The sequence below is a fragment of the Euprymna scolopes genome, chromosome 26 (assembly GCF_053919585.1).
Source record: "Euprymna scolopes isolate OS-2025 chromosome 26, ASM5391958v1, whole genome shotgun sequence".
In the NCBI taxonomy this organism is placed as follows: Eukaryota; Metazoa; Mollusca; class Cephalopoda; order Sepiida; family Sepiolidae; genus Euprymna; species Euprymna scolopes.
Genome location: NC_136507.1, coordinates 59,204,102 through 59,229,123, shown reverse-complemented (window position 1 = coordinate 59,229,123; position 25,022 = coordinate 59,204,102). Strand labels below are relative to the sequence as shown.

General features: G+C 33.8%; 1 protein-coding gene and 1 pseudogene across 2 annotated transcripts in view; both read left to right on the top strand.

The window, feature by feature from the left end:
- The first annotated feature begins 214 nt into the window (after positions 1–214).
- On the top strand, positions 215–359 carry LOC145248550 (U2 spliceosomal RNA; annotated as a pseudogene).
- Positions 360–602: 243 nt separating this feature from the next.
- LOC145248085 (biotin--protein ligase-like) overlaps positions 603–25,022 on the top strand; it is a 202,695-nt gene continuing 178,275 nt past the window's right edge. The window contains exon 1 of one of the 2 annotated variants that reach the window (XM_080109864.1): positions 603–842. The gene's annotated coding sequence lies outside the window, so the exon portion shown is untranslated. The remainder of the gene's footprint in view (positions 843–25,022) is intronic. The other variant, XM_080109863.1, reaches the window with a different exon arrangement.

Here is a 25,022-nt window from a genome sequence, read left to right as displayed (position 1 = left end):
GTTCACGACTGAGACAATTTTTATTTTTGTTCCTTTTCTCCACATTAAAAAACGACCCTGGTGTCTAACTCTGTCCCGTGGGGAGGCATTGTGAATAGGAACATTTACCAGTTTTAACATATTCTGTTATTCTGAAAAACAAAAATAACAAAAAACAAAACAAAAACAAAAAACAGCCAAGTTCGTTTGCATATTTTAACAATGGTAAACATTAATCATGTTCTTGGCCTTTTGGCTAGGAACAAAGTGTAGTATCTGTTCTGATATTACACTTCACTTTTTCTGACCTTGATAAGTGGGGAGAAATCCTTCTAGACTGAGGCAATTTTAATTTTTGTTCCTATCCAAAGTGACCCTTTTTGGGGAGCTAGATTTTCCCCACATTAATAACCGACCTTGTGTCTAACTCTGCCCTCGTTGGGAGGCAGGTAAATAGGAACATTAATCATTGTCCGGGAATTCATCGTGAAAACGATCAGCTGACAAAGAATGTAAACAAAGAGAGACGGAAATTGATGTTACCACAATAATTTCATGTATTATTTGGGATTTGTATACAAAGAGAACTAAGAGGAGAAACGAGATCAGCTGAAGTGAAAATTAGAGGATGTTTATTTTAGACGGGACATGTTTACTTTTACACCGTTTTGACAAATGCTGATATTTCGGTTTTCTTAGTATGTGTTTTTGTCAAATGATATTATTTGGCCAAAAAAGCTGAAATAAATAAATAAATAAATAATGAAAAGATAAAAATATGCCGGTCTGGACTTTACAATGAAGAGTGGACATTATTCAGTACAGAAATGTAAACTTGCACCGAAAAACGTTGATTCTATAAGGTAAATATTAAAAAAGAGACATGCTGAATTTGTGACCTTTTCAATGCTTGTTGTTTTGTTATTGTTTACTTGAAATGACATGCACCCCTCTATTTTTTTTTCATTGGTTAGAGAAGTAGACTAGCGACTTGCGAACCACAAGGAGCAGAGGGTCTACAGTTGGAAGATATCTCCCCTATTTGTCTGTTTACGAACTCCTACCTTTTTTCTGTTGTTTTTGGCCTTCGAGCCGGGATCAAAGTGTGTTCTTTTCTCCATTCACCCCCATCCAGAGGGCATCCCCACTTAGAAACTGACACGCAGAAGCGAGATTCCTTTTACAAACCTAGTGGAACTGGAACGGGCAGTCTATCAACTAGACGGGGTTGGGAGGGTCCTACTAATCCCCCCCCCCCTTCGCGCCCTCGACACAAATGAATTATTGTACCATTTTTATTATTATCTTTTTTTTTTTTTTTTGTTTTTACATGTCAATAAAAAAATGTTTTAAAAATTGGGAGTTAAGTAGGATGTCCCCCAGTATGGAAGGGTGAATGCGGTATTATGGTGAAAGATACTAACTTTTGATTTTGTTTAGTTCTGGAGTGACAAGGATGACCAACGACACCCACAATTCCTCCACTTTTGAGTTGGCCATGTGGCATGTGCCTAAGTTTTTTGTTCAGTGTTGATTTTAAATGTATTTTTAACATGAATAAAGGATTTAATATCTCAAAGTGTAATATCTGTTCTGCAGATGCTGCATTGCTGCACTTAAGATAATTTGTACCAGTCAATGGAGGGGAAACCCTCTATACTGGGACAATTCTTATTTTTGGTAACCAGAGTGTCCCCTTTTTGCCTACTTTTAGGCTAGCTGGTTTTTACCCCACATTAAAAACGGCCTTGTGCCTAATTTGCTTTGGTGGGAAAGCAAATAAATACAATAAATCATGTTTTTGGAAATACATAACCCAGGGTATGTGGATAAGTTTCATTTTGATTAAAAGGGTAAAGCATTCTCTCGTGGTACTCTTTGGTGTTACGCGCTTGCGCTTGACATCCATAAAAAAGAAATCTGTTATCTAAAATGGAGCAGGAGTCAGAGCAGAAATGCACGTGGTTTCTCCGTCGTTCTCTGGAAACCCCAGGTGTGCTTTTCGAGGGTATTAAAGGCAATGAATTTATAAATTCAATTAATATGGGTTTTTATTAATGTCATTTAATTTACTCTAATCAATTCTGAGTACTTATGCAGAATACGGACCATGCTTTTTTTTTCTTTTTTTAGATAGGATTTTCATGTTAAATTTTTGCTATAATATCAAGAGTTCGTGAGATGTTTTTATGCGTGCACGCGCGATAAACAAGTCTTGTTTATCGCGCGTGCACAAACATGGCCGCCAGAAAATTACAGTGCATAAATACAGGTCTTTATATTTCGATAATTACTTGTCTCTGCAAAATTTAAATGAGATGTTCGTAAAAGTCGTCATTTTAAAGAAAATTGTGGAGGGGGACCTAATGTAAAAATTTACCCTATTATTTATTAAATTGTTAGATGAAAATACAGAATAGGGTGCTTATTCAGATTGGCACTTATGGCGGCAATTAAAAGTACAGAAATTACAGGAATATATGTATGATGTAGATACGTACTCATTACAGGACGAAGATGTCATATTCCAAAATTATGTCAAGCAGGAAAATCAAATTTTACGACTAAGCGTGTGTTGTAGTGTTTTTATTGGGATAAATAAGTCAGGAGATACACCTTCTTCTGGAAGGGCCTGGATAGGGGTGCTCCTCGCATCCATGGAGTTGCCTTTGCCATCAAGACCAGGCTACTCAACAGCATTACCCAGAGCCCAACGGGTCACAATGAGAGGCTAATAACTTGGCGTATCCCCTTATCAAATAAACGTCATGCTACCCTAGTCAATGTGTATGCACCAACCCTAGATTCAGCTGATGAATTGAAAGACCAATTTTATGCCCAACTCCATGAGATCATGCTGACAATCCCCAAGGAAGATAAGATCATTCTCCTTGGGGACTTCAATGCAAGAGTGGGCAGCAGTCACCATCTTTGGGAGAGAGTCCTAGGGCATCATGGAGTTGGAAAATGTAACGATAATGGGTTGCGTCTTTTAACATTCTGCTCCCAACATAATCTGTCTATCACAAATACCATGTTCCAGCTCCAAAACAAATTCAAGACCACCTGGATGCATCCTAGGTCCAAAATTTGGCACCTACTTGACTATGTTATTGTAAGACGTAATGACATGAAAGATGTGAGAATCACCAGAGCCATGAGGGGAGCAGATGGGTGGACAGATCATCGCCTTGAACGCTCTATTTTCCTTCTTAAGATCCGGCCTCCAGCTCGCCGTCAAGCTCCCAGAAAACATCTTGACCTCAAAGCTCTCAACAACATTACAACACGAGCTGCTCTACAAAACGAACTGTCTGAATGTCTTACCTTACCAACTCCTGCAGCAGATCCCATAACAACAGCTTTCTTAACTGAAAAATGGGAAAGCATCTGTGAAGTCCTCCTCAATACTGCCAAGGACATTTTGGGATTCTCAAGAAGAAAACATAGAGACTGGTTTGACGAGCAGTCTGATGGAATTCATCAACTAATTGAAGAAAAAAATCGGCAACAGCAAGCAGTGACTGCAAATCCAACTCCAGCATCACGTACCAAGCTAGCCGAGCTTCGGTCAAAAGTCCAACAGGAAACCCGAAGAATGCAAAATGAATGGTGGACCAATCTTGCAACTGAGATCCAAGGTCTAGCTGATATGGGGGACCAACATCAATTTTATAATGCCCTTAAGACAGCTTATGGGCCAAAGAACAATAGCCTCCGCCCAGTCCGTAGTGCTGATGGCTCCATACTCTATACTGAGAAGACTGCCATACTCAATCGGTGGGCTGAACACTACCAAGACTTACTGAACAGGCAGAACCCTATCGACCCTACTCTTCTTGACCATCTTCCTGACCTTCCTGTAATTCAAGAACTGGATGTAATACCAACTATCCATGAAGTTAGCCGTGCAGTTAACAACCTCAAGAATAATAAAGCCACTGGCCCTGATGGCATACCAGCTGAGCTTCTTAAGCATGGCAGAGATGCCATTACCACTTGTCTCCATAACATCATCCAAGATGTCTGGGAGTCAGGCTGCTGCCCACAACAATGGAAGGATGCAGTAATCATCAGCATATATAAAAAGAAAGGTGACAGAAATATTTGTGGCAATAGTCGAGGCATTTCCCTCCTGTCAACCTCAGGGAAAGTTGTCACTAGAATTTTACTGTCTCGTATCATCCAACACATTGTCAATCAAGTCTTACCTGAATCGCAGTGTGGCTTCCGACAGGAGCGCAGCACGATTGACATGGTTTTTGTTGCAAGACAGCTCCAGGAGAAAAGCGTCGAGCAACACCAAAATCTATATATGGTTTTTGTAGATCTCGCCAAGGCCTTTGACACTGTGAACCGTCCTTTGCTCTGGGAGGTACTCGTCAAATTTGGCTGCCCACCAATATTCCTGGGTGTCCTGAAGGCTTTCCATAATGGATCTATGGCTCGCGTCTCCAGTTCAGGACTAAAATCTGAGCCCTTCCTGGTAGAATCGGGTGTGAAGCAGGGATGCGTCATCGCGCCCATCTTGTTTAATCTTTTTCTTGCTGCGGTTTCCAATGTTGCCAAACAGCAAATCCATCCTGCTGATGGGATCCGCCTCTCATACCAGCTGGATGGCAACCTCTTCAATCTGCGTCGCCTCCATGCCAGATCACGTGTGACAGAAGAAGCAATCCATGAATTGCAATACGCTGACGACACAGCTCTGGTGAGCTCATCTGAAGAGGGTCTTCAGCGCACCATCAACACTATCTCCAACATTTACTCCCGAGCTGGTCTAGCCATCAACATCAACAAAACAGAGGCACTTAACATATGTGAACACCGTCAGGAACCACCAATGTTCACAATCAACCAACAGCCACTGAAAAACACTCAAGAGTTTACTTATCTTGGCTCAGTGCTCACTGACTCCTGTGACCTAACAAGTGAGGTCCAACGGCGCATTGGTCTGGCTGCTGCAGCCTTTGGTAGACTCTCGCACAGAGTTTTTATGAACCGTAACCTCACCACCACCACCAAGGTTTCTGTCTATAGAGCAATCTGTCTCTCCATCCTCTTGTATGGCAGCGAGTCATGGGTGCCTTATAGACGCCACCTGAAAAAGCTAGAAGCATTTCATACCAACTGCTTACAGCGTATACTAGGTTTAAAATGGTGGCACAGGGTGCCACACAATGAGATACGCAGGCGCACTCAAATGGACCCACTTGAAATAATTCTAACTAATAGACAACTTAGGTGGCTTGGTCACACCATCCGGATGCCAGCAGAAAGGCTCCCAGGCAAGGTCCTCTACGGAGAACTTGCAGAGGGCAGACGCAACCCTGGGGGTCCACGTAAACGTTTCAAGGACCAACTGAAAACATCATTGAAAAAGTGTGGCATAGAATCCAACGCCATCGAACATGCTGCTGCTGATCGGAGAAAATGGCGAAACATCTGCCAAGAGGGCTTGGAAACTTTCACCTCCACCTATAAGGACCGAGCAGAGCGAAGAAGACACCAAAGGCACGCGGCGCAGCGGGCAGACGGCATCTTCCCTTGTGCTGCCTGCGGCCGTGTATGCAATTCACGAATTGGACTCCACAGTCACCAGCGAGTCCATCAGGCGTAATCTATCTGGGACTGTTAGGCATGGTGCAACGTCATCGTCGTCAGCGACGGACTACTGAAGATAAGAAGAAGAGATTATTGGGCATAATGAAATCCGATGAAATAAATAAGGGGGAGACAACTCAAATCGAGCTGCCATGGTAAAAAATTAGCCTTATGCTCAGTTTAGTAGTAAAATCGCTAAAAATCGTAAATTTTGATTTTCTTAGTTTTAAAACAAACTATTTGGTCGATTTACATAATTTTTGGAAGATGACATCTCCGTTCTTTACTTTTAATTGCCGCCTTAAGTGTCATTTGAATAAGCACCCAGAATAGTTATCTTCCCCTCTCCATGTTACGAATGTGTTTCTAAATAATAACGTTTTTATTTCAGTACGGTCCGTATTTCTGCGTAAATATCCAATACTGAGCACTATTCAAAAAGTGAATATTAAAATGTGTAAAATATGTGTAAAAAAAAAAAAAAATAAAAGCTATAATATATTGGATGTCACATTGAACCCCGGGTAAGGAATCTTGCTGTAGATAAGCCTCGCGTATAAAGTTAACTTTATCAGTAAGTACTGCAACAAATACACGACAAACACGTTAACCAATTTCATTTATTGTCATTTTTATCTCAACGTGGCAATGTTTAGGTTAATTCCTATTTTAGTCACCCAAATTAGTTAGTGAAATAGATTTCGCTATTTCCTCCTAAATCACTTTGTTTTTACTAGGACCATGTTCATGCATGTGTGTGTGTGTGTGTGTGTGTATATATATATATATATATATATATATATATATATATATATATATATAGGGTGACCCAAAGAAAAACAAAAGCTAAATGGAGGCCATCTAGAACATATGTTGTAGAACGGAGAAAAAAAGGCCAAAGACCCTAGTGTTTTGATGTGAGTTTTTGAATATAATGAACTAGTTATGACCAAAGTTTTATTTCATTCGGACAAAACACTATGTGTGTGTATATATATATATATATATATATATATATATATATATATATATATATATATATATACTAGCAGGGAGACCCGATGTTGCCCAGAATTGAATAATGATCAACGAATGTTTCACACTCCTACATTTTTATTGTCAATGAAATCTGTTAATTCACACATTTTTCAATCAAATCGATTTATTGTCTACTTGGGGATCCATCGCAGTGCCTCGGGAGGAAGCTTCACATGCTTCCCAGCAGTGACTTAGTCCACAATACATTGTTGTTTACAGTGCACTGTAAAGAACCTGCTGTCGAGTTTATAAAATTACTTTTATATGTAATGACTTGAATCAAATTTTAAAAGGCAAAAGTCAAGTATCATGGTTTAATTGTACTCAAAACAGAAACATTTGTGTAAGGTCAAAGAACCTGCTGTTGATTTCATATGCCTGGTCTTTCTGCTTGTGTGGTGATAATGGCTTGAAAGTTTACAATGAGGAAGTTATGTATCATGGTTCAGTTGTGCCTTAAAGAGAAACATTCATTTTGAACACGCCCCTGTGATATTAAAGAAAGAACCTACTGTTGATTTTGAACGTGCGGTAATAAAACTTCTCAAATGCACTTGTGATGTTAGGCTGTAGAAGGTGTTAACTTTAGTCAAAATCGCCTGTTCCTTCTTTCATTGGATTTTTTTGATGATCAATACTTATCAAAGACATACCGATACAAAATCTAAGAACACTGCCAGATGCATACATAAAGTGCATTTGTGTAAAATTTCATAAAATAGGCCCAGCTCTTTCGGTGACGAACTTACATACACTCACACACACAAAGTTCCTTTTATATAATAATAGCTGTTCAGCCTGGCTTTGCTTGGGCCCTATATACTGTTCATAACTTGCCTTATGTGTGAATACTCTTTACATAAAATTTCAGATGTTTAGACCAGAAATTGTCGGAGTAATTTGGTAGAGACCGCAGAGGTAATATTTTTAACTTTGACCCCAATTTTGACCCCTTAACATTTATTATTTTGGTCTCAAATCAAAATAAAAAGTTTGACCCATGTTCAAGTTACCTACATCTAAAATTGGTGGAGGAGTTTCGCAGAATCTGCAAATCTTTCAACTTCGACCTTTTGGCAGCCAAATTTTTGCCCCGAAACTGATTAAAACACTTGCTGCATATCTGAATACCTGTTATGTAAAATTTCAAATGTTTAGACCAAAAATTGGCTGAATAGTTTGCTATAGACCGCAAAGGTCAAATCTTTTGAACTTTGACCACTTGGCAGCTCAAATTTTCAACCCAAACCAATTAAAAAGCTTGCCATATCTCTGAATACACTTTATGTAAAATTTAAAATGTTTAGTCCAGAAATTGGCTAAGTAATTTGGTAGTGATCGCAGAGGTCTAATTTTTTAAAAATCGTTGAACTTTGACCCCCTTAACAGCAAAATTTCTGATCGAAACCCGATTATAAAGATTTTCCCAAATCTCAATATCCCCTATGTCAAATTTTGAGTCTGTAGACCAAAAATTGACAGAGTTATTTGGTAGGGAAATGTACACAGACAGACAGAAACTTTCACTTTTATAGATAGATAGATAGATATATATGTATAGGTAAGGTGAATAAAATTTTAGAATAGCAAAATGGTTATTTATCTATATATGCTCTATTCTTATATCTTGATAAACACACTTCTGTTCGTTAACATATAACAGCGGAGAATACAAACATTAAAAACGTTAAGTTTGATCGTAAACATGAAACTTCTGGATAAAAACTCTACCAAAAAAATATAGTCATTGTCTTTATAAAAAGGTTGAGAAAGAGGCTAGCTTAAGAAGAACTTGTAGTGACCCGCTTCGTCCAGCCGGAATAAATAACAAGCAGAAACATTCCCACAGTGATCACCGCTTTGAAACGTCTACATGTTATCAAAAATGCGTAGGAATATAACATTGTGATGTGACCACGCGCATATATAAAAGCAAAACAACTATGTTTAGGGTGATCAGTCCCGAAGTAGCAGGCGGGCACTTAAAAAGACATTTACCTGCCAAAATCAAATAAGATTCTCTCAAAATTCTCAAGTGCAGTATGTGTTTGAGGGAGCTCTGTCTTTGAGAAATGTTAAAACACCTTTCGTGGTTTTACGCGGGCTGCAGATGAACTACAATACCCATTGTGGAAATTTACCACATCCAGCGAGAAATCAAACTTCCTTTTAAACATTCGTATCCCAAACCATTGTCCTTACAATATGAGCGCACACACATGCGTATTCACTCATATGGATTATGGAGTTTCCACCAGGAAATAAGCCATATTGACTCCAAACCCTCTTGCAACACATCTATCATAAAAATCAATAGTTTCAAGTCTTGTGCCACACACACAAAATCTACACACCAATAATCATTCATTTAAAACTTCCAAACACAAGAAAACACTTATATCAGAACAATTTATCTTATACTAGCAGGACCTGTGTACCGGCGTGTCCAGGTCGAAGTACGCCTCTCACTCCACCTGTAGAAAAAAAAAAATTAAGTACGGTTGTTAATTGTATCCACTGCTTGCCTATGATAATGGCAGGCACACTTTGGTAGTTTTTGAATTGTATATATTTGTCGTTATATTTTTTACTAAAATTTACTAAAATTGTTAATTCTGTTATTTTTACCATGCATAATTGAATATAATTCATGAACCAAAATAATAAAAAACAACAACACTAAAACTATAAATAAAATAAGTACAGAATACATTAAATTTAAATCGATGTAAAATATATATATGTTGGATGGAACATGCTGCATTAATTTTAGTATTTATTTTAGTTCATTTACGTAGTTACCAGAGAAGATGTCTCTTATTATTTTAATAAGAACGAATTACTATTTTGGTCCATATGCAGTAGTTGTTCAACCTGCAGAGTGTGTTTATTCCGAAAGCCAGTCTTAACATGGGGCGGTTGGAAAATAAGAAACAATCCCAAAATATGTGAAGTATTTGTTATGTTAGAATAGCGTTTTCTTGTTGGCATTTATTTAAAAGTAATAAAATCTAATAAATATGTGACCTATTTGGTTTTGTTGGATAAGAGTCTTCCTGTTGGAGTTTCCTTTTATGTTAACCGCTAGTTACATCACTAACAGAAAAAAAATTGCAAATTGCATGAAAATGTTGCTGTAAATCTATAATATAAAGCTGAACGTCTGTGTGTGTGTGTGTGTGTGTGTGTGTGTGTGTGTGTGTCTGGTCACAAATAGGCTCCTATATGGTTGACTATTATAGAAAACTGATCACATATAATGATAGAAGATGTATCGAGACACAGGAATGGGTATGTTTGATCTGGCATAATGATGATTCATTAAAATTGTGGGGTCTTCGTATGTGCCTGGTCCACAAAGTATGGAAATAAAAAATTAAAAAAAAAGTTTACAAGTGTTTTTGATATAGATGTACATAATAATACTTTGATAAGTATGTTTAACTTAAATAGGGATGGTATAATAAAATTGTGGGGTCTGCGTTCGCGCCTGGCCTCCATAGAATGGAAATAGGCACAAACTTTAATAAAGACTTTTCATATCTATCTGTGTAAGTATACTTTGATAATTATGTTTCAGTTTGAAGAAATATGGTATAATAAAGTTATGGGGTGTTCGTTCGTGCTTGACCTCCATAGAATGGAAATATGTCACAAAGTTTAACAAGGTTTTTTAATATAGATCCACAGAATATTGTGATAAGTGTTTCAGTGTGAACAGGTATGGTATAATAAATTATGGGGTTTATCTATTTTATTTTTACTTTCATCATATTTTGCTTTGGTTTTGATACCCCCAAATTTGAAGCTATCTCTTTACAACCCTTCCTTTTCATAACCTATCATACTTTCATAAATGAGAGTCCATTTTCTGTAGGCTGTTTTTGAACCCAGTCAACGACGGGTACTTTTGCTAATAAGTAATCATTCTGAAAACCGAAATTTGTTTATGTGAAATAATGAGAAAGTGTAGTCGTCATTGAAGTAAAAGAATTAACATTGTTAGTTTGAGATAACGAAATATTAAATAGTTCTTATATAAATGTGTACCGGAACTAAGAAAAAAAAAAAAAAGGAAAAATGAGTGGAGAAGAAATGAAATAAATAAATATGTAGCCTATTGGGTGTGTTGGATAAGTTATTGTTGTCATTTGTTTTAAATTAATTTAATCTATGCAAATGTGTTTGAATACATTTTTTTTTTTGCTGCTTTAAGCATTCCTTAAAAAATGAATCCAAGAAACACATGCCATAATTAAGTATTGATGCTGAGAAATGTAGTTTGTTTATGTGTAGTAAGAAAGAGGGTGGCAGCAGCGGAGGTGGGAAGCTAAAATAACTTCCAATGTTAGTTTAGTAAGAACAGTAATGAATTAGTAATTAATGCATACAGGAACTAAAATGACTTTTATAAAATAACCATGGAGAAAAATAAATAAATAAATAAAAATATGTAACCTGACAGCTTAAAAATCCTATTTTGTCTGTATCGTATGCATTTACTGGGTAAGTGACTTACAGAAATCCCGATAACTAAGTTTGGCAAACTCTTCCTCGCAGTTGTAGTGGAGTGCAAATGTTTAAGAAAACCTACATAATGTAAAGCAACTAACCCCTTAAAGTGTCCAAGGCTAAATACTATACCGTAATTGTGTTTGGCAATGTATGTGTGAGACTGACACTATTTAACATTTATACTGGACATTCATTTATGAAGGGGGAGAACTGTTAATCCAGAATGTGGGAATAGTAAGAGTTTAGCCAATTGAAATAAGCTGAATTATACTGGGGAGAATTCATTAAATAGGTAGTGTGTAAAGGAAAGATTATGTTATGTATATGTATGTAATAACCAGTTAATGGCAGTCAAAACTCAACAGAGTAAGAAAATGTAGAATTGTCACCGGTGTCAAGTGATAGCGGTGAGAGCACTAAATAAAGAGAGAGAAAAATAGGAACTTCTTCCTCTGGAGATGTGGCGATTGTGATGGTGTTTCTCAGTGGATATAATGCAACATTTTATCAATATGACTGAATGTGACAGAAATGGTGGTTGTAAGCTACTTGAGATAGTGGCTGTCAGGGTAGATATATTGAATTTGTATGTGGCTTGTGTTGGTGAAAACCTATGCTACTTTGGTCCAGAGGGGAATCTCTGCAATCAAAATATTATATAGTAGATAGATAAACTCAGCGATTCTATGTTCTGTATTGACTGCCGTCTTTTCCTGAATTTATTTCATGATGTAAATTTATAACCCTTCCTATAAATTGGCGACCCCTGTTTAATTTATTATTAAGGGTCCCAAAAATGCATCCTATATATTAGTGACCCTGCTGTGAATTCAGGATATGATGAGTGCTCATGCCGAATATGGATTGCGCATTTTAAATAATATCACTAATAAAATAGGGACGGCAAACATTTTGTTAATTTAATAAATCATAGTTCCTGCAGTATACAGACAGTGATCGAGAAATTATCGAATGATAGTTTGTGGACTAGAACATCCATGCGATACACAATGGAGAATGACACATTGTCATCAAATTCGACTACACTGGCAATAGTAAAGTTCCCGCATTTTTGGATAGACGACCCTACGCTTTGCTTCGAACATGTAGAGGCCCAATTTTATACTCAAAGGGTCAATAGCAAGCTTATCAAGCTCAACCATGCACCTCCTTACAAACTAGTGACTCTAGTTTCAATAAAGTATCGATTTATGCCAATAATCGCTCAAAAATCAAAAATTAAACCAAATGCTTTTCCTACAAACTGGACTCTGACTACAGTGAATTGGCATCACACAAAACCGTAGTCCTCCTACGGATTAGCGATCTCGTAGCCAGCACGTTGAACAATTCGCCCACCAACGGGATTTTACCTACATTGTAGGCAGCAATGATTATCAGTGCCTGTTTAATGCCGAATCACCCATTAAATTCGTGATAGAATGAAGTCAGATGTTCTAACATCAACCACGACCACACATGCCACATTGGAGATACTGCCATTTTTGTCACGTGTGGAAATGATAATGGCCCCACCCCTGGGTCAACCATGCAGGACACCTTCAGAATGAGTTCATTACAAGCACATTGGATTCTTAAGAAATCTCAATACATTTTCACATGTGCCTATTGATGCCGTTCAAGCCATTAATAATGCCGATCTACAACAAATCGCAGCAAACCAGAGTAATGATGAAGAATTATATAACCTACGACATTCTGCTTATCTCTCAGCTTCTCGGTATACTCCAAATGGACGCAAACGTCCATAATGTTCCTCTCAGACACAGGTGGCGCATTTCCTTCAAAATTGCACAATTTATCTCACCAGGCAACCACACAACACAAAAGTTGGTGACGTCACTTTTGGACTGCCATCAACCAAGATATACCCTCCAAACGAGGTCAGCTAAGCCACACAAAAAGTGTCCTCTCCGATTTGCTCCTTATACTCAGCGAGTTGTCACTGTTTCTTTCTCCTTAAATCGACTTCTCATCTAGGAAGGGAGTGTTGTAGCAACCCGGTATGTCCGGCTGGAATAAATGACAGGCAGGAACATTTTCACAGCGATCACTGCTTTGAAACACCTATGCGTAATTAAAAATGCATAGGAACATGACCACACGCATACATAAAAGCAAAGAAACCATAGTTATACTCCCTCACACTTGAATACAGTGATTAGTCCCGAAGCAGCAGAAGGCACTATAAAGGCCAAAATCAAAGAAGTTTCTCTCCAAATTCTCAAGTGCAGCACGTGTTTGAAGAAGCTCTATCTTTGTGAGACGTTAAAACACCTGTCATGGTTTTACGCAGGAAATTCATCACATCCAGCGAAAAATTAAACCTCTTTTTAAACATTTGTATCCCAAACCACTGTCCTTACAATGCGAGCACATACCCACACGTGTTTACTTATATGGATTATGGACTGTTTCCATCAGGAAATAAGTCATATTGAATCCAAACCCTCCTGTGGCACACCTATCATAAAAATCAGTACTTTTAAGCCTTGTGCCATACACACAAAATCTACATACTGCAACACTTTATTTTAATACTTCTTTCACGTAAATAAATGTTATTTATTTTATATAAACTCAGCGATTCCGTGTTCTTTATCGAGTGCTATCTTTTCCTGAATTTATTTTTATTTCTTTATTTAAGGATGTAAATTGGTAACCCTTCCTATAAATTGGCAACCCCATTTAATTTATTATTAAGGGTCCTAAAAATGCATCTCACAAATCTGATTGGAGTTTATAATTATGTCCTTTTAACAAAAAAATTATGTTTAGGAGTTTGACCTCTTTCTTTCTGTTACCTTACAATATAGTCTCTTTTTATGGCAATTATATTCCCTCAGTTGAATTTTCTTTTCTGAGTTTCATGTATAGCACTGATTCTTGCTATTAGTAGTATTTTATATATAATTTAAAATTTATTTGACTAAAACACGGTTTAAGTAAAAATCAGAGTACTTCTACAGATTTTTAATTGAACTGTTTTTTACCCTAACCCTAACGCTAACCTGATCATAAATTTAGTAGTAACCTAAATTTTAGGTTCTTAGTTTAGTAAAAGAAGATTTGATTGGGTCCATATTCTTTAGAAGCACCAAAATAAGTAATCGATTTATCTAAATTGGGCAACCGAATATTTTGTATCTTGCAATATTATCTGCTTGTTTACTTGTTATATTACAATATGGTCTGGTTGTTTACTTGTTATCTTACAATATGGTCTGGTTGTTTACTTGTTATCTTACAATATTTTCTGGTTGTTTACTTGTTATCTTATAATATGGTCTGGTTGTTTACTTATTATCTTACAATATGGCCTGGTTGTTTACTTGTTATCCTACAATAAGGTGTAGTTGTTTACTTGTTATCTTACAATATTTTCTGGTTGTTTACGTGTTATCTTACAATATTTTCTGGTTGTTTACTTGTTATCTTACAATATTTTCTGGTTGTTTACTGGTTATCTTAAAATATTTTCTGGTTGTTTACTTGTTATCTGACAATATGGTCTGGTTGTTTACTTGTTATCTTACAATATAGTCTTGTTGTTTATTTGTTATCTGACAATATTTTCTGGTTGTTAACTTGTTATCTTACAATATGGTCTGGTTGTTTATTTGTTATCTTACAATATTTTCTGGTTGTTTACTTGTTATCTTACAATATTTTCTGGTTGTTTACTTGTTATCTTACAATATGGTCTGGTTGTTTACTTGTTATCTTACAGTATAGTCTTGTTGTTTACTTGTTATCTTACAATATTTTCTGGTTGTTTACTTGTTATCTTACAATATGGTCTGGTTGTTTACTTGTTATCTTACAATATTTTCTGGTTGTTTACTTGTTATCTGATAATATGGTTGGTTGTTTACTTGTTATCTTACAATATTTTCTGGTTGTTTATTTGTTATCTGACAATTTTTTCTGGTTGTTAACTTGTTATCTTACAATATTTTCTGGTTGTTTATTTGTTATCTTACAATATTTTCTGGTTGTTTACTTGTTATCTTACAATATGGTCTGGTTGTTTACTTGTTATCTTACAATATGGTCTGGTTGTTTACTTGTTATCTTACAGTATGGTCTTGTTGTTTACTTGTTATCTTACAATATTTTCTGGTTGTTTACTTGTTATCTGACAATATGTTCTTGTTGTTTACTTGTTATCTTACAATATGGTCTGGTTGTTTACTTGTTATCTTACAGTATGGTCTTGTTGTTTACTTGTTATCTTACAGTATGGTCTGGTTGTTTACTTGTTATCTTACAATATGGTCTGGTTGTTTACTTGTTATCTTACAGTATGGTCTTGTTGTTTACTTGTTATCTTACAATATTTTCTGGTTGTTTACTTGTTATCTTACAATATGGTCTTGTTGTTTACTTGTTATCTTACAATATTTTCTGGTTGTTTACTTGTTATCTTACAATATGGTCTGGTTGTTTACTTGTTATCTTACAGTATGGTCTTGTTGTTTACTTGTTATCTTACAGTATGGTCTGGTTGTTTACTTGTTATCTTACAATATGGTCTGGTTGTTTACTTGTTATCTTACAGTATGGTCTTGTTGTTTACTTGTTATCTTACAATATTTTCTGGTTGTTTACTTGTTATCTGACAATATGGTCTTGTTGTTTACTTGTTATCTTACAATATGGTCTGGTTGTTTACTTGTTATCTCACAGTATAGTCTTGTTGTTTACTTGTTATCTTACAATATGGTCTGGTTGTTTACTTGTTGTCTTACAATATGGTCTGGTTGTTTACTTGTTATCTTACAATATGGTCTGGTTGTTTACTTTTTATCTTACAGTATGGTCTTGTTGTTTACTTGTTATCTTACAATATGGTCTGGTTGTTTACTTGTTATCTTACAATATGGTCTGGTTGTTTACTTGTTATCTTACAATATGGTCTTGTTGCTTATTTGTTATCTGACAATATGGTCTGGTTGTTTACTTGTTATCTTACAATATTTTCTGGTTGTTTACTTGTTATCTTACAATATGGTTTTGTTGTTTATTTGTTATCTGACAATATGGTCTGGTTGTTTACTTGTTATCTTACAATATTTTCTGGTTGTTAACTTGTTATCTTATAATATTGTCTGGTTGTTTACTTGTTATCTTACAATATTTTCTGGTTGTTTACTTGTTATCTTATAATATGGTCTGGTTGTTAATTTGTTATCTGACAATATGGTCTGGTTGTTTACTTGTTATCTTACAATATGGTCTTGTTGTTTATTTGTTATCTGACAATATGGTCTTGTTGTTTACTTGTTATCTTACAATATTTCCTGGTTGTTTACTTGTTATCTTACAATATGGTCTTGTTGTTTATTTGTCTTACAATATGGTCTGGTTGTGTACTTGTTATCTTACAATATGGTCTGGTTGTTTACTTGTCTTACAATATGGTCTGGTTGTGTACTTGTTATCTTACAATATTTTCTGGTTGTTTACTTGTTATATTACAATATTTTCTGGTTGTTTACTTGTTATCTTACAATATGGTCTGGTTGTTTACTTGTTATCTTACAATATTTTCTGGTTGTTTACTTGTTATCTGACAATATGGTCTTGTTGTTTACTTGTTATCTTACAATATGGTCTGGTTGTTTACTTGTTATCTTACAATATGGTCTGGTTGTTTACTTTTTATCTTACAGTATGGTCTTATTGTTTACTTGTTATCTTACAATATGGTCTGGTTGTTTACTTGTTATCTTACAATATGGTCTGGTTGTTTACTTGTTATCTTACAATATGGTCTTGTTGTTTATTTGTTATCTGACAATATGGTCTGGTTGTTTACTTGTTATCTTACAATATTTTCTGGTTGTTTACTGGTTATCTTACAATATTTTCTGGTTGTTTACTTGTTATCTGACAATATGGTTGGTTGTTTACTTGTTATCTTACAATATTTTCTGGTTGTTTATTTGTTATCTGACAATATTTTCTGGTTGTTAACTTGTTATCTTACAATATTTTCTGGTTGTTTATTTGTTATCTTACAATATTTTCTGGTTGTTTACTTGTTATCTTACAATATGGTCTGGTTGTTTACTTGTTATCTTACAATATGGTCTGGTTGTTTACTTGTTATCTTACAGTATGGTCTTGTTGTTTACTTGTTATCTTACAATATTTTCTGGTTGTGTACTTGTTATCTGACAATATGTTCTTGTTGTTTACTTGTTATCTTACAATATGGTCTGGTTGTTTACTTGTTATCTTACAGTATGGTCTTGTTGTTTACTTGTTATCTTACAGTATGGTCTGGTTGTTTACTTGTTATCTTACAATATGGTCTGGTTGTTTACTTGTTATCTTACAGTATGGTCTTGTTGTTTACTTGTTATCTTACAATATTTTCTGGTTGTTTACTTGTTATCTTACAATATGATCTTGTTGTTTACTTGTTATCTTACAATATTTTCTGGTTGTTTACTTGTTATCTTACAATATGGTCTGGTTGTTTACTTGTTATCTTACAGTATGGTCTTGTTGTTTACTTGTTATCTTACAGTATGGTCTGGTTGTTTACTTGTTATCTTACAATATGGTCTGGTTGTTTACTTGTTATCTTACAGTATGGTCTTGTTGTTTACTTGTTATCTTACAATATTTTCTGGTTGTTTACTTGTTATCTGACAATATGGTCTTGTTGTTTACTTGTTATCTTACAATATGGTCTGGTTGTTTACTTGTTATCTCACAGTATAGTCTTGTTGTTTACTTGTTATCTTACAATATGGTCTGGTTGTTTACTTGTTATCTTACAATATGGTCTGGTTGTTTACTTGTTATCTTACAATATGGTCTGGTTGTTTACTTTTTATCTTACAGTATGGTCTTGTTGTTTACTTGTTATCTTACAATATGGTCTGGTTGTTTACTTGTTATCTTACAATATGGTCTGGTTGTTTACTTGTTATCTTACAATATGGTCTTGTTGCTTATTTGTTATCTGACAATAATGTCTGGTTGTTTACTTGTTATCTTACAATATTTTCTGGTTGTTTACTTGTTATCTTACAATATGGTTTTGTTGTTTATTTGTTATCTGACAATATGGTCTGGTTGTTTACTTGTTATCTTACAATATTTTCTGGTTGTTAACTTGTTATCTTATAATATTGTCTGGTTGTTTACTTGTTATCTTACAATATTTTCTGGTTGTTTACTTGTTATCTTATAATATGGTCTGGTTGTTAATTTGTTATCTGACAATATGGTCTGGTTGTTTACTTGTTATCTTACAATATGGTCTTGTTGTTTATTTGTTATCTGACAATATGGTCTTGTTGTTTACTTGTTATCTTACAATATTTCCTGGTTGTTTACTTGTTATCTTACAATATGGTCTTGTTGTTTATTTGTCTTACAATATGGTCTGGTTGTGTACTTGTTATCTTACAATATGGTCTGGTTGTTTACTTGTCTTACAATATGGTCTGGTTGTGTACTTGTTATCTTACAATATGGTCTGGTTGTTTACTTGTTATCTTACAATATTTTCTGGTTGTTTACTTGTTATCTTACAATATGGTCTGGTTGTTTACTTGTCTTACAATATGGTCTGGTTGTGTACTTGTTATCTTACAATATGGTCTGGTTGTTTACTTTTTATCTTACAGTATGGTCTTGTTGTTTACTTTTTATCTTACAATATGGTCTGGTTGTTTACTTGTTATCTTACAATATGGTCTGGTTGTTTACTTGTTATCTTACAATATGGTCTTGTTGTTTATTTGTTATCTGACAATATGGTCTGGTTGTTTACTTGTTATCTTACAATATTTTCTGGTTGTTAACTTGTTATCTTACAATATGGTTTTGTTGTTTATTTGTTATCTGACAATATGGTCTGGTTGTTTACTTGTTATCTTACAATATTTTCTGGTTGTTAACTTGTTATCTTACAATATTTTCTGGTTGTTTATTTGTTATCTTACAATATTTTCTGGTTGTTTACTTGTTATCTTACAATATGGTCTGGTTGTTTACTTGTTATCTTACAATATGGTCTGGTTGTTTACTTGTTATCTTACAGTATGGTCTTGTTGTTTACTTGTTATCTTACAATATTTTCTGGTTGTTTACTTGTTATCTGACAATATGTTCTTGTTGTTTACTTGTTATCTTACAATATGGTCTGGTTGTTTACTTGTTATCTTACAGTATGGTCTTGTTGTTTACTTGTTATCTTACAGTATGGTCTGGTTGTTTACTTGTTATCTTACAATATGGTCTGGTTGTTTACTTGTTATCTTACAGTATGGTCTTGTTGTTTACTTGTTATCTTACAATATTTTCTGGTTGTTTACTTGTTATCTTACAATATGATCTTGTTGTTTACATGTTATCTTACAATATTTTCTGGTTGTTTACTTGTTATCTTACAATATGGTCTGGTTGTTTACTTGTTATCTTACAGTATGGTCTTGTTGTTTACTTGTTATCTTACAGTATGGTCTGGTTGTTTACTTGTTACCTTACAATATGGTCTGGTTGTTTACTTGTTATCTTACAGTATGGTCTTGTTGTTTACTTGTTATCTTACAATATTTTCTGGTTGTTTACTTGTTATCTGACAATATGGTCTTGTTGTTTACTTGTTATCTTACAATATGGTCTGGTTGTTTACTTGTTATCTCACAGTATAGTCTTGTTGTTTACTTGTTATCTTACAATATGACTGGTTGTTTACTTGTTATCTTACAATATGGTCTGGTTGTTTACTTGTTATCTTACAATATGGTCTGGTTGTTTACTTTTTATCTTACAGTATGGTCTTGTTGTTTACTTGTTATCTTACAATATGGTCTGGTTGTTTACTTGTTATCTTACAATATGGTCTGGTTGTTTACTTGTTATCTTACAATATGGTCTTGTTGCTTATTTGTTATCTGACAATATGGTCTGGTTGTTTACTTGTTATCTTACAATATTTTCTGGTTGTTTACTTGTTATCTTACAATATGGTTTTGTTGTTTATTTGTTATCTGACAATATGGTCTGGTTGTTTACTTGTTATCTTACAATATTTTCTGGTTGTTAACTTGTTATCTTATAATATTGTCTGGTTGTTTACTTGTTATCTTACAATATTTTCTGGTTGTTTACTTGTTATCTTATAATATGGTCTGGTTGTTAATTTGTTATCTGACAATATGGTCTGGTTGTTTACTTGTTATCTTACAATATGGTCTTGTTGTTTATTTGTTATCTGACAATATGGTCTTGTTGTTTACTTGTTATCTTACAATATTTCCTGGTTGTTTACTTGTTATCTTACAATATGGTCTTGTTGTTTATTTGTCTTACAATATGGTCTGGTTGTGTACTTGTTATCTTACAATATGGTCTGGTTGTTTACTTGTCTTACAATATGGTCTGGTTGTGTACTTGTTATCTTACAATATGGTCTGGTTGTTTACTTGTTATCTTACAATATTTTCTGGTTGTTTACTTGTTATCTTACAATATGGTCTGGTTGTTTACTTGTCTTACAATATGGTCTGGTTGTGTACTTGTTATCTTACAATATGGTCTGGTTGTTTACTTTTTATCTTACAGTATGGTCTTGTTGTTTACTTTTTATCTTACAATATGGTCTGGTTGTTTACTTGTTATCTTACAATATGGTCTGGTTGTTTACTTGTTATCTTACAATATGGTCTTGTTGTTTATTTGTTATCTGACAATATTGTCTGGTTGGTTACTTGTTATCTTACAATATTTTCTGGTTGTTAACTTGTTATCTTACAATATGGTTTTGTTGTTTATTTGTTATCTGACAATATGGTCTGGTTGTTTACTTGTTATCTTACAATATTTTCTGGTTGTTAACTTGTTATCTTATAATATTGTCTGGTTGTTTACTTGTTATCTTACAATATTTTCTGGTTGTTTACTTGTTATCTTATAATATGGTCTGGTTGTTAATTTGTTATCTGACAATATGGTCTGGTTGTTTACTTGTTATCTTACAATATGGTCTTGTTGTTTATTTGTTATCTGACAATATGGTCTTGTTGTTTACTTGTTATCTTACAATATTTCCTGGTTGTTTACTTGTTATCTTATAATATGGTCTGGTTGTTTACTTGTTATCTGACAATATGGTCTGGTTGTTTACTTGTCATCTTACAATATTTTCTGGTTGTTTACTTGTTATCTTACAATATGGTCTGGTTGTTTACTTGTCTTACAATATGGTCTGGTTGTGTACTTGTTATCTTACAATATGGTCTGGTTGTTTACTTGTTGTCTTACAATATGGTCTGGTTGTTTACTTGTTATCTTACAATATTTTCTGGTTGTTTACTTGTCTTACAATATGGTCTGGTTGTTTACTTGTTATCTTACAATATTTTCTGGTTGTTTACTTGTTATCTTACAATATTTTCTGGTTGTTTACTTGTTGTCTTACAATATGGTCTGGTTGTTTACTTGTTGTCTTACAATATGGTCTGGTTGTTTACTTGTCATACAATATGGTCTGGTTGTTTACTTGTTATCTTACACTATGGTCTGGTTGTTTACTTGTTATCTTACAATATGGTCTGGTGAAATTAGACTCAAGATCGAATTTTGATGTGCTTTGACAAAGTTCAAAACCGGCTTTGAAATCTAGTAGATGATGCCCTTTTCTCTTTCCTGCAACGTCTTTCCCGCAGAACAGATGTTGCGAGCCTGTCTCTTCTCTATCGTTATTTTCATAGTAGATGCTTGTCTGAGCTTCAGTCTATGGTTCTCCCTTGATATACTTTATAAAAAAACACTTGTATAGCTACAACCACTATCTTTCTGTGCCTAAATCCAAACAGATTTCATAACAAAACTTATTTCCTAGAACTGCCCACCTTTGGAAATCTGTTCTGCTATCCTGCTTTCCAGCACATTACAATAAGGTTATCTTCAAGTCCAATGTAAACAAGTTCTTGTTGAGCCGGCCTCTTGTATAATTAAATTATATCCCAATTCCCACGACTGATGATAACTACACTGTTGTCCTGGTGAACATTGTACATTCATTAACCCTTATCCTTGAGTGACCCTCGGACCTTGATAAGTATTGACTCACTTGTAAAAAAAAAAAGAACTCTGCCCCCTTCCCTAAAATGGTATTCTATATTAGGAACTAAACTAATCTGTATGGTTTTGGGCAATAAGCAGTAGACTAACCTCTCGTCTCTTGAAAAGAGGAGATAATGTATGTGAGAATTACTCTCTTAGAATAAAGAGATACTACACTATTACTTATTTACAAAAAGGATAGAAATATGGTGTTAATAAATTAGGTACAACTGTGTGTGTGTGTGGGGGGGCAGTGGTCATTCTCTGTCCATCCTACTGTTTACTATGATGTAGTTTGAGCGTTGCCTTCGTTATAAAGATGGCCGGCCAGCTGAAAAAATGACGTCATCGCCGAGGTCCCAACAAGCAAGATATGTGGAACTCTTAGACTGTCAATAATGAACAGTAATTTTTACAGACAGCGTTACAAAACTTCAAAATTGAATTAAAACAAAGAAATAAAGAACACGATGGTTTATACTGAAACTCATCTAATATTAATAATAAAAAAATAATAAAAAAACACAAGTTGTTTGTTTAAGTATATTATAAGCAATTGAATATTTCGTTGTATTATAGATTTTAAAGATTAGAATGCGTTCTTTAATTACTTATAAATTATATTTTAAAAAAGTGAAGGAACACGATTTGATTTGAAATAAACTTGAAGTTTATTTAATATAATTAAATGAAAATTATGCATGTAAGATTATGAATATTTGAAGCAGAACACAAGCAAAACATTTGATATGAGTTAAGACAATAAACAAATATTAAAATTAAACTATTTTTTTAATCAAAATGAACAATATTTTTTAAATCAAAATGAATTTCTTTTTAATCAAAATGAATTTTTTTAAAATCAAAATGAATATTTTTTAATCAAAATGAACAATATTTTTTTTAAATCAAAATGAATATTTTTTAATCAAAATGAACAATATTTTTTTTAAATCAAAATGAATATTTTTTAATCAAAATGAACAATATTTTTTTAATCAAAATGAACAATATTTTTTTTTAATCAAAATGAATATTTTTTAATCAAAATGAACCACAATATTTTTTCAAAATCAAAAGCAATATTTTTAATAAATTCATGAAATATTGCACAGTAAAAAAATAATTAACCTAAAGAAAAAATCATGTTTCTTATTTAAGATTATTTCACCACATAACAAAAATAACATGCAAAATCATTTTTTTATATCCATATTTTCAGTTTGTTAAAATACGTGGGTTTGTATTACTGTACACATAGATTCGAAAAAGTTGTCAAAAAACAAATATATAACAAATAAATGTTATCAAAGGCAAGATAAGTTACTTTTCTACCAAACTGGATATATTTTTCGTGTTTTTATTCAATGTAACATGTTTATTCAGCTCGAAAACCATACAGTGTTTACCGATGTTTTCGAAAATTCCAGATGGCGTCTGATTCTCTCTTTAACACGGTAAGTGTGGGAAAAGGTGTTATAAATACAAAACCGGATAAAATACTGTTAAAAACTCGCTCAATATACGTTACCGTGACATAGGTTGACATATATTCGGCGGATTTTTAATAGTATTTTGTATAGTTTTTTATTTATAACACCTTATCCCAAACTTACCGTGTTAAAGAGAGAATCAGACGCCATCTTGAATTTTCGAATACATCGGTAAACACTGTATGTTTTTCGAGCTGAATAAACATGTTACATTGAATAAAAACACGAAAAATATTTGGTAGAAAAGTAACTTATCTTGCCTTTGATAACATTTATTTGTTATATATTTGCTTTTTGACAACTTTTTCGAATCTATGTGTACAGTAATACAAACCCAATTACGTTAATGAAATGAACTATAAGACCACGAGTGAATGCGCATTTTTTTTTCTTTTAGTTTAGTTTCATATATATATATATATATATATATATATATATATATATATATATATATATATATATATAAAAATAAGTATTTTTAAATTTTATCTTTCTAGCTTTAAAAAAAAGTTTAAAAATTTTATCAGCCGGCATAATTTATTTTTAAATATTGAAAAATTTCAGGAAAATTAATTTTTGCTAGATTTTTAAAACATGTGTGTCAACAGCTTAAAAAAATCGTCTCTTCAAAAGAACGTGTTTTAAAGAGTCGATGTTGTCTCGCATTTTCATTAGTTTTGTATGCTGTAAAAAATTTTTTTTTTAATATTAGCAATTTATTTGAAGCTTCTTCTTTTGAATGGTAAAAAATTTAGGATGATAATCTTGAATTGAATTATAGTTACATCGTGTTAAATACGGGGGGGGGGAGCACGTTAAAACTTACTTTGCTGAATGGAGATGGTGTAAAATCTTTTTTTATTACTGCATTATAATTCTTTATCTTTCGGAAATGAAAATACTGTCACTTTTTGGTCCTTTACGATAATTTCCTCCGCAATTTGGAACGATGCACCGCGAAGGCATTTTAATAAAAAAAGAAATATTACACTGACTTCAAGACGTTACGAGTTACGAGTGACTACCGGTGACTACCGGTGTCAAGCAATTAAGGACTATCCGTGATGACGTCAGCAGATTAAATTATTTTTGCCTACCGGCCATCTTGTCTTTTAAGACGGTCTTGGTTTGAGCCATTTGTCCATCACTTTCATTTTTCAGCAGATAGCACATTACACTATGAGCTACCGACTTAAACTGTACCCGATCTTTAAAATTGGAGCCTATCAAGATAATGAAAAGCTCAACCTACTACGTAGAGCAATTAAAAAATAGATG